This window comes from Myotis daubentonii, chromosome X, assembly GCF_963259705.1.
Source record: "Myotis daubentonii chromosome X, mMyoDau2.1, whole genome shotgun sequence".
NCBI lineage: Eukaryota > Metazoa > Chordata > Mammalia > Chiroptera > Vespertilionidae > Myotis > Myotis daubentonii.
The window spans coordinates 129,146,878-129,158,867 of record NC_081861.1 but is presented as its reverse complement, the minus strand read 5'-3'; the positions used below and the strand labels follow the sequence as shown (position 1 = coordinate 129,158,867).

General features: G+C 38.7%; 1 pseudogene; it reads left to right on the top strand.

The window, feature by feature from the left end:
* The first annotated feature begins 3,963 nt into the window (after positions 1-3,963).
* On the top strand, positions 3,964-6,742 carry LOC132224681 (vesicle transport through interaction with t-SNAREs homolog 1B-like; annotated as a pseudogene).
* Positions 6,743-11,990: the final 5,248 nt, after the last annotated feature.

Here is an 11,990-nt window from a genome sequence, read left to right as displayed (position 1 = left end):
GGAACCGGGTGATCTCTCTGTCACAAGGCAAACTCTTGAATTTTTCTCCAGCTACATGGGTTTGAGTAAAGAAAATACTGTTCGAGCCACTTTAGTTTGATAAACATATTTCTTGTTTCTAATGACTGTAGTAAGTAATGGAAATTGTATGGACATTTTTAGCACTTGTCTTGTCTTTTTAAAATGTCAGCACATTAGCTGTGGTTTGCTTTGTTTGAAGTGACCTCCACTGCTGCTCAGGAAACACTCTACAAGTTACTTTAGGATAATTAATCATATTGAATTAGTGATTGGATTTTAAAAGCCTCTCTAATGCCAATACATTCTCAAGGACTTTCAGTGTCATTTCATCTCTCTCTCTCTCTCTCTCTCTCTCTCTCTCTCTCTCTCTCTCTCACACACACACACACACACACACACACACACACACACACACTTGGTCCATGTCCTACAGACTTCAGAAAAGTTCCCACTTGACGAATACTAATAACTGGAAGTATCATGATAGAAAAGCCCCATTTCTTGAAGGATGCTCCATCTAGCTCCAAGAAGCAAATTGGCTAAAAGAAACTAGAGATGGGGCATCAACTGGGGCTTGAGGAAGAACATAAGTGATGAAAATGCTTTGAAGAGTTGAATGCTCCATACCAAAAAAAAAAAAAGAAAGAAAGAAATACACATGCACAATAGTAATTGCTATAAACTATATTAATATACTACAATCCTGGATTTTATTTTTCGTTTCTGGTTTTCTAAAACCCTATATGGTCCATGTCAACCAATATTCAAGTGTGTATTAGATCCACTGCTCTGAATTGGGTGCTATGAGAAAGTCAAAGATGATGTAAGACAAGATTTCTGTCCTCAAAGGTTTGGCAATCTATATGCTGGATATATCAAGTATCTGCAATTCACTACAAAGATGGGGAGAGGTGCTCCAGTACAGACTCATGGCGGTTTTTGAAATGTTATCTTAAAAATGAAATATCACCTGGAGCATCCCTATTTAGAACTCAGCTTTACATCTTAGGGAATTCTGGTTCACTTCTGGAAAACTATGTGTGTGTATGCAAATTTGCTGCCCTGGTCCAGTCTGAAGCCACTATTTTTCTTTTCTTATTTTTATTCATTCAACAAATAGTGATGAAGAGCGTGTTATGCATGCTAGAAATTTTGCCCTATTTATTCTAGTCTAATTGTACAAAATGGTCTAGAGTTCCTCAGGCCATAGCCTTTACTGAAATGAATAAATTAGGGTAAAATATGTCACTCCTCAATTAAGCAAAATATCTAGATAGGCCAGTTTTAAGGTGCAAGATTCATTTTAGAAATAGTCATCAAGACGTTAGTGGAGAAATCCAAAGTTTATGCATGGAGTGTACCAAAACCAGAAATTATTTTTAATACCTTTTACAGTAAAAGCAGAGAGTTGTTGCCTGTCTGACTGTTCCAAGGTCATTCCATTGATAATCATTTTATTTTAGAGTATTAGTAGCTACCAAAAGAAAATAGAATCCAATTACAATCAGACCCTTACTTCAATTTGCTGGATGTAAAATCACCAGGCAGCCAAACAGATGGGGCCATTTTATATTCAGCTATAGCACACTCGACCTTTGACATAAGATTTGTTTATGAACCAAGAAATGTTAGCTTAAACCCCAGGGCCTCTTAAATGCTTGACCTCTCTGAAAAATGGTGGAAGATATATTGAGGCAAATAGTTTAGGAAAGTTCAAAATAGAAGTAAATGCTGGGTGAACATATATGAACCCTTGACATTTCAGCCCTGTTGGTCAGGGGACATCTAGCTATTTTCACAGGGAAATATTTTTTCTCTTGAAATCACTTTGGAAATAACATTATTTTTTTCTTGCCACTCAAAAAATATCTTTATTTGTCATAAAAAAAAGTGAAAAAACTGAGCCCAAGCATATAAAAGCCTAAAATGCATGAGCCTTATCATTGTCTTTCCTACTGTAGTTCTGTTAGTCCTTAAATGTAATGGTACTGAAAATGTTCTTTTTGAATTTATTTTCCAGATTGTTTCCTGTCTGAGCAATGGTTACGAGTCTTTTAAAATGACTTCTATTTGTTAACTGGATTAAAGGGGAGATAACAAGAGGTGTTTTGTTTTTTTTTTCAGTATCCTGGGGACATTCTTAATCTGGGAAACACATGTATTCCCACACCTCTTTGAATCTTTGTGTGTTCAGTGATTAAGTAAGAAGGTTTCAGAATCTCCCAAATGGTTCAAATTCGTTTTCCACGTAGTTTGAAGTTGGAAACATTAAGAGGAAAGCCTTGAACTTTAAAGGTAATAAACAGAAGGTGAAAGAAGGTGGAAAAGGTAGGAATTTATCGACTTGTTCTTTGCTGTTGTTTTCTATATTCCTCTCAGTTCTCAAAATAATCCTTCAGTTTATTGAACCAGTTAATGCTTTTTATTATCCCATGCACACAGATAAAAATATTAAGATGCACTTACTAAGTAGGACATGAAAGATAGTTCTGACTTAGGTGGTCACACTTCCTTCACTGTAGAGAGTTCTTGTACCTAAAACACTATTTTAAAAGGTAGTCTGCCTGGCAGGCATGCCTCAGTGGTTGAGTATTGACCAATGAACCAGGAGGTCATGGTTCGATTCCCAGTCAGGGCATATGCCCGGGTTTCAGATTCAATCCCCAGTGTGGGGCTTGCAGGAGGCAGCCAATCAATGATTCTCTCTCTGTCTCTCTCTTTTTAAATATATTCTTCATTCTTTTTTAAAATATATTTTATTGATTTTTTTTTACAGAGAGGAAGGGAGAGGGATAGAGAGTCAGAAACATCAATGAGAGAGAAACATTGATCAGCTGCCTCTTGCACACCCCCTACTGGGGATGTGCCCGCAACCAAGGTACATGCCCTTGACCGGAATCGAACCTGGGACCCTTGAGTCTGCAGGCCGACGCTCTATACACTGAGCCAAACCAGTTAGGGCAATGATTCTCTGTTATCATTGATGTTTCTCTCTATGTCCCTTCCCCTTCCTTTCTAAAATCAATAAAAGTATATATGTCTTTACTTATTTATTTTTTATTGTTTTATTGCTTAAAGTATTACAAAGGGTATTACATATGTGTCCTTTTTTTTCCCCACCCTTGACAATCCCCTGGCCTCCCCTACCCCCCAGTGTCTTATGTCCATTGGTTATGCCCATATGCATGCATACAAGTCCTTCGGTTGATCTCCTACCCCCCTCCCTCCTGCCCCCCAACCCTCCCTGGCCTTCCTGCTGCAGTTTTTAAAAGGCAGTTTATCATCTATCCATTACCAAAAAATTGCTCAATTTAACACAGAGATAAAACTTTCTCCTGTCCTTCAGAATAACTGTGTCTCTTAACTTGCTTTTCTTTCACCCAACAGTGTTTATGTAAGTTTTGTAGGCCATTGGTATTTGAGAAAATGGGAAGAAATAGTTGTTTTATTATCAAAATAGAGAGCTTAATGAAATAATGTGGTTTCTAATGTTCAAGTTGTGGTATGTTTTTTTAAAAGGCACAAAAATCTTATTACAATAATACCCTGGTTGAAAATTGTAAAACAAATTTAGTTTTTTAAAAGTTCAGTAATAATAATAATGGGAAAAATCCTTTCACTGCTTTTATCAGTGAGACTGATTAATCTGGTATTATAGAAACTATAATCAATACTCAGAATCCAAGATGTGCAGGACCTTTGTCTATATTTGATGTTTTACAAAAGCCTTGATGTGCATAAAATGCAGATTCTCTGGTCCTATACCCAAAGATGCCAATTCATTAAGTCTAGAGGTTCACCTGGGAATCTGCACTTTTACCAAACAGTTGTAGGTGATTTTGATGTTGGCGGTCCAAGGACCACTCCTGGAGAAGATGATTCTGTAGCTCTTTTTGACATGATAACAGTGCAACCTGGTGCTGCCTGCCATTCTCTGGTGGCATGGCTGTTACTAAAGATCCTTCAACAAAGATCTTCAGTGGGGTGACTTTATTGCAATTTGACCTTTTGAAATGCGTTCTGAATTATCCTCAATTATAACAGTGGTTTTTGGTTCAACACCTTTGATTTATTCACTAAAATTCTCCTGCCAATTAATGAATATGCAAGGGCATATCTGGTAACTCTCCATAGCCACAATACATGTTTGGCCAGAACACTCTGGTTAGATAATAGAGGTGGGGCTGCCTATTCACCCAGTTTTGAAATCCAAATGAAATGTTAGAATTCAAATAAAGGGCTCTTAGCTTATCACCATTATATATCAGGAAAGTGATTATGTCATTTAGAGCAAATACTCATAGATGGTGCCTACACATTAAAAAGATGTTGAAACGGTTAAAAGAAGGGGTTGAATTTGAACAAAGATAGGGTTATTTTGACAATTGGTATATAATGTCTGTTTTGCTGAATTTCATCAACTACTGCTTCTGTCTATTTTGTGTTGATGCAAGCAAGATTTGAGAAGGCTTCTGGTGAATTCTAAACTGCCTCTGAGTAGCTCATCCTTCACCATAAACACCTGGAAACAGGGAGGTGTCAGGAAGTTGCTGCACCAGAGAGTGGCTTTTCTCCCCCTGCATGAGAGCTAGACTATCACTACAAAGGAGGCCAGATAAACTCTCACAAATGAGTTATAAGGTAGAGTTCTGTGAGAGCCAACTATTTACTTCCTACCTTCTTACCCCTCTTTTTTTCTCTGTTGGCATCCTGCAGAAGGAAAGGGAAGTGTGGTAGAATGTATTATTTGTTTACAATTCTTCTTTCTATTCTCTTCACTGTGTCATGACTTCACTAGGAAGATTATGCTTCTCTGTCCCATTGACTTTGAGCTTGGCCACATGACTTGCTCTGGCCAGAAGAAAGTGGGAAGAAGTGATCATGAATTAGTTTTGAGCTGAGATGTTAAATGGCATTGAGAATTTCTGCTAGGTTCTTCTTATATCTGTCATCTACCATAAGAAGAGCATGCCTTGGGAAGATGCTGGTTCCAGAATTAGGTACATGTGGAACAGGCCTCGATCTGATTCATAGCCTTAAGCAGAGCTGCCATAACTGACCCAGAGACACATGAGTGAAAACAATACTGTAAATGTTGTTTTAGTAAGCCATTGGGGTTTTGAAGGGGGGGAGGTGTTTTTTTATGCAGCAGCATCATAGCATTAACTAATACAGGAAGGTAACCTCCATTTACTCAGGACTCAATCCTTGCCAAATACCATTTACATTAGCTCATTTAATCAAAATTTCCTTCTGAGTTCTAAATACTCCCATGTTTCATGAAAAATCTGCTCAGAGAGGGCAAGAACCCACAGCTAATAAGTGACTGAGCCAGAAGTTCAAATTCACATGTCCAAATACAGTGATTATTTAATGGTTTTTTTCCATCTTACTGCAGTTATCACTACAGGTGATAACAACAACAACATAAATGTAACCCCACTCTTTTATGAAGGGCTTTACAGCTCAATGCACTTTCATGTATCTTTTTTTTTTAAATATATTTTATTGATTTTTTACAGAGAGGAAGGGAGAGAGACAGAGAGTCAGAAACATCGATGAGAGAGAAACATCGATCAGCTGCCTCCTGCACATCCCCCACTGGGGAAGTGCCCGCAACCCAGGTACATGCCCTTGACCGGAATCGAACCTGGGACCCTTCAGTCCGCAGGCCGACGCTCTATCCACTGAGCCAAACCGGTTTCGGCAACTTTCATGTATCTTTTTTCATCAATAAAAAATATCCCATTACTAATTGGGATATTTAGTTCTATTTAGTTCTGCTCTATATTGAATCACAGCCCATGTGATTTGAAATTGTAAATCTGTAGTTAGGATAGTATTGTGCTTCAGAAACCACAGGAAGGCTTAAAATAGACTGGAATGAAGCACTTCTTCCTGAGCGGCCTAGGTGGTGGTCGTGGTAGCTGTGATGCCTGCAGGGCTGGGCAGCTGACTGCTGGGGTAGGAGAGGGTCTGGGCCCTCTCGGTGCTGCTGCTGCAGTGTGGCCTGTGCCATGGCCACACCTCCGCCGCCTCCTCAGAACATTTTGAGAAACTGCATGAGATTTTCCGTGGCCTCCATGAAGACCTACGGGGCAGGGCGGGGGGAGATGCTGGAGCAGCTCCTGGGGGCTGGAGTGACAGAAGAGAAGAAGAAATTGATAAGAGATTTTGATGAAAAGCAACAGGAAGCAAATGAAATGCTGACCGGGATGGAAGAGGAACTATGTTATGCACTCCTAACTTTTTGTAACCCTATGATGTCTAAGCTTTGAAACTACCGGGAGGACCTTGCCAAACTCCACCAGGAAGTGAAAAGCACGCCTTTGACAGCCACACCTGGGGGCTGAGGAGACATGAAATATGACACATACACTGTAGAGAATGATCATATGAGTCAGCTCCAGTCTCAGAGGGTATTGCTTTTGCAAGGCATTGACAGTCTGAACCAGGCCGCCCAGAGAATTGAGAGTTCTCATCAGATTACTACAGAGACTGACCAGATTGGCTCGGAAATCATAGAAGAGCTGGGGGAACAATGTGACCAGTTGTAACACACCAAGAATAGACTGATAAACACAAATAAAAACTTGAGCAAAAGTCGAAAGATTCTCTGCTCTGGTCAATGTCCAGAAAAATGACAACCAACAAGCTGCTACTTTCCATTGTCATCTTACTGGAGATAGCTATCCTGGGAGGCCTGGTTTATTACATATTCTTTTATTTTTTATTTTTTTGATTGCTTAAAGTATTACAAAGGGTATTACATATGTGTCATTTCCCCACCCCCCGCCCTTGACAATCCCCTGGCCTCCCCTACCCCCCAGTGTCTTATATTCATTGCTTATGCTTATATGCATGCACACAAGTCCTTTGGTTGATCTCTTACCCCCCTCCCTCCCTTCTGTCCCCCAACCCTCTCCAGCCTTCCCACTGCAGTTTGACAATCTGTTTGAGGCAGCTCTGCCTCTGTATCTATTATTGTTCAAAAGTTTATAATGGTCTCTATTATCCATGAATGAGTGAGATCATGTGGTATTTTTCCTTCATTGACTGGCTTATTCACAAGCATTGAACTTCCTGCATGGAAGGGTTTATGGACCAGAACTTTGACCCTGAGAATGAATGGTGTTAGAAATGTGGAATAAGCATAAAGTTGCTGTGAGGTAATGGTTCAAGGATGCACTGTGTAGCCAGACTGTGGAAAGAGGGAGGGAAGACAGAAAACTAGTTGAAACAGCAACAAGACCACTGTGATGTACCAAGGTAACAAATGCTGTTTATGACTTCTTTAAAAATAAATAAATAAATAAATAAAATTGGAATATTCCTAGGTTATAGGTACGAAAGAAAATATACTAGATGAAAACTAATTGAGCCAGTATTTGGAGCTTTTTGATCAAAGCAGACAGACTCCATAGAAACTATTCAGGACCACTCCTCTGACCCCACTAGAGGAGATAACACTCAAAAGGCACCACCGATATTGTCACTACTGATACTCAGAAAGAACAATATTTTCCAAGTCTGTACATTAGAATCACTTAGGAAGCTTAAGAAAAAGAAGCATCTGGGCCCTGCTGACAAACATACTCCATCAGAATTTCTAGGTGTGAGATTAGGTATCTATATTTTTTAAAGTTCCCACGGTGATTCTAACAGCAGCCAGAGTTGCATCTCTTTAAACTGGAAGATGGGACACATAAGATGTATTGTCTAACATTTAATGTTAAAAACAAATTCCAGTCTGGAGATTAGAGTGAGGTTCAGCTTTGTGTGTCTTTGAACTTACTGCTCAGTGCCCTCCTATTATTCTTTATCATTTCTCTTTTCTCCATTGGATATCTACTGAATCCATATTTATTAACTGAAATCTATATCTGTGTCAATTCCTAAAACAGTGTTTAGCAAGGGCTAGAGTGTAAAAGTCTGTAGAGTTTGTAAGAAATTCACTGAAACTGAAGTCACTAATTTAATGTGAGTCATGTCACTGGCTTACTAGCCAAATAAAATTAATTAATTAATTAATTAATTAATAATTTTTAAAAGCAAAGGTTATCATATTGATTCTATACATGAGTCACAGTCTCCTATAACTATTTCAAAGCATTGACATTCTGGTTTAATTTGCACATTCAAGTTCCCAAGAATCAGTTTTGATTGGCATAGCACAAGATTAAGATCATGTATGCTGACTTGCTCCTGCATACAGAGACCCCTTGTGGCACTTATCTGAGTGCCTCCCCAGGTTATGTGGGAAATTTTATGTTTGTTTTTTTGTTTTGTTTGTTTGTTTTTTACAATAAGACACAAGTCTCTTACTGTACTGGTGGCAATTAATTTCAATACATTTGGATGAAACTAATATCTAACATTTATGGAATACTTTCTATGTGCCAGGTACTGTTCTTAGTATTATATGTGCATTAATTCATTTAATCCTTAACCTAATGAGATAGGTAATTTATTATCCTCATTTTACAGATTAAAAAAAACAAAACTGAGACACAGAAAAGTTAAGGTGCCCAAGGTCACACACTTACTACATGATAAAGCTGGAATTTGAGCCCGGAAAATTTAGTTTCAGAATCTGGATTTTTAGCAACCAAACTATACAACATCCCTTAGTGTGTAGGTACATTTTAGGAGAGGATGTAGAGCAACTGGTACTCTCCTCACTGGTAGTGGAAGTGCAAATTCGTACAACTACAAACAAATTGTTTGGTAGTATCTACTAAAGCTAAATGAATGCTTACCCTGACTTAGTAATTCCTGGATATATACCCTACAAAACTGTATACTTATGTTGATGAAAAAACATGAATTTGAATATTTATAGAAGCTCCACTCATAACAACACTGAACTGGAAACTACCCAAATGTCCATCACAGAAATTCTGGTGTATTTTTACCACTATGTAGCAATGAGAATAACCAGTCTATAACTACATGGAGTAGTAAGGATGGAGCTTATAAATATAATGTGGACTGAAAGAAGCCAGGGGAAAAATGTCTAATGCTATTGATAGAAATTTCAAAGACAGGCAAAAAGGAACCCCGCTATTAGGGGTCAGGCAGTTGGTTACTCTTAGGGGCAGGAGTTATGACTGGAAGGAATATTTGGGGAAGGAGACTTTTGGGATGCAGGGAAGTCCTCTTTCTTAAATTGGGTACTGACCACAAGTGTGTGTTTAAGTTTTGAAAATTTAGTGAGCTGCACATTTAGGTTATATGCACTTTTCTGAATACATACTATATATCAATAAAAACTTTGAAAGGGTAATATCTGTGATCAAATATTATTAGAATTAGGAGATTTAGGTAAATATTTTTAAATAAACAACAAATATTTAAGGAAAAGTAATTCCAGGCAATCAAAGAATACATTTCTTTTTTTTTTTAAGAATAAGTTTCTGATATCCCTAGTTCTGCCCTTCTTTCCCATTTCTTATCACAAATGCCAACCTGATGAGCTAATAACAATAAGAGAAAATGATCGAGTCAATGAGGCACATAAAATGAGTTCAGTGTGCCCCTGCTCACATCTGGACAGGGGTTCAAAGGCAAGGTGACTAATGTGAGCTGTAAGGTACAGTTGGTAGGAGGCATCAGAATAAAGTGTCCCTGGCTTGCTCGCTTTTATGTCTTCTGGAACATCCAGTTATAGGGGTGTGCAGAGCAGTGAAAGCAGGAGATAGGATTCTTCAGTCTGCAGGCCAACGCTCTATCCACTGAGCCAAACCGGTTAGGGCAGGAGATAGGATTCTTTTATAGAAATTTTCAAGAATGAGGAAATTGAGGTCTAGGGTGAGAAGCAACTCCACATGATATTCTACTGAAGGGCAATACCTCTTAAATGGAAAGAGGGTTGTGGCTTTCCTAAGAATTATTATTACTCCTGAACCCCACCCCCCTCAGGGAACCAACCAATCAGCCACCCCCTACACAATTGAGAGGTACAGGCTAATCCACAAAGCCCCATTTATTCCATTTATACCTTTGAGAGAGAAAGACTTCCTCAACTATCACAAAGGCAATGCTTTGCCAGGGAAAACACTACTTTTATTTGCTTAAGAAGCAAGCCTATAAAAAACTTTCGTCACTTCAGATGTCTTCAGCTAAGTTCGTAGTTCCATAGGAAGAATTTTTAAATATAGATCAAAATTTGTAATTAAAACAGCCATAAAATTTACCTCTGTATCAGTCAAGACAATGGTTCCCTTTATTGTCCTTTCCTTGTCCCAACCTATGAATCTGGCCACCTTACCTTAAGTAGAAGCCATGAAGCCACAACCTCTGTTTTCCTTCTCTTCCTCTGTGCATGGCACAGAATTATGGATAATTAAATATGATATAACTTTGACAAATACTTTCCTTAGAGTTCTGCTGATTATTCTCAAGGGGAAAATATAGTAAAAGGAACTAATTTGATTTAATTACTGAATTCATACAATCATTTAGTGAAGTTGTTTCTAGGCCTGATTTTCAGTTGCTATTTTCAGAATCAGATTCATTACCTCTTTATTCTCCCCATCATGTCTCCCATCCATCTTCCTCTCTTTCCATTACAAACTCACCAACTACCCATCTGAAGTTTTTTTTTTCCCCCCATAAGGACTTAGTGGAACTAAAGCTGAGAATTCTAATATGGTTTCAGTGGTGGGAAGATTTCCCTATAGAGGGGTCTGACTATTCAAATATTTTTAAAAGGCTTCAGCTCCCTTCTGGTCTACTGCCTGGGGGCATTGTTCACTATCTCAGCCCAGTGGTTTGGTGCCCTTGGTTTGGATATGAGAATAATCACCAACTTTCAAATCCTTTCAATGTCCTTATGACAGCAGAGTTGTGGCTTCCAACCTCCATTATTACTGCAGACTGGATTTACTGAGGAGTTACAGAGGGGGCATGAAGGGCACTCATGAAGCAAGGTGTCCCAGCTGAGTCATAGATTAAGGATCCCTGCTGTCCTGGTTTTGCTTGAGTTGATTTGAGATGCTTTTCATTTGGGAGCAAAAAGAGGAGGAAATACCTCTGGAGAGAGGGACAAGGGGAGACAATTCCTTGGCCTAGTGTCTGCCCTGTGCCTGATCTGATGAGTATTCTAAGATCCTAGAAAGAGAGGTGTCAGGGCCTATGGCTGAAGGGGCTCCATTCATCAGAGATTTTCTTATGTGCTGGACTTCAGAAGGGGGTCGCACTTTCTCAGCCCTACTCTGCCACAGACTGCCACTTAGCATTGGCACCCTAAGGCCTTGGAATGGCCACTAATGGAAAATGGCAGCTCACAGAAGAGGAACAGATCAGGAACTAGAATAGATACTCGACAAGTACAGCTCAGAAGAATGTGGGCGAGTACTTTCTTGAATACCTGTAATTCACTTGTCCTACAAAGTCCCAGGGACAGCAGAAGGATTGGGGGAGGGGGGCAGGTGGTGAGGGCTAGAAGTCCATAATTTGGGCATAAATGTTAATGTAATATCAGTCATACCCCAAACTGCTAAGGTCTGGGAATATTTTAATTGTTCTAGAAAAGGGTGTGCTTCCCAATCTCCTTGAAACAGATAATACAGATTGTTTTATCAGACTACTTCCATAATATTAAAGTACTCTGTGAAAAGAATATTCAGTAGCTGAAATAGTTAGAGAAATACTATATTAAATAACATCAAGCATATTTTTTACTGAAAAACTGCTCATCTTCTTTAATGTGCTAATGAGGTAGTGAATCCCTGAATCAGTCAAGATAGGCTAGGTTATGCTGCAATAAAAATTGACTCAAAAATCTCAGTGGCTTACATCAGCAAAGGTTTATTCCTTACTAGTTCTGCTGCATGTCATCTTCACTTAGGGACCTAGACTGAAGGAGCAGAGTATTGTTTTTGTTTATTTGTAGAAAATACTCTACTTTTACATATAATAAATATTATATAATTTTATATGAAGAAGTACAGGAAATGTAATGCCTG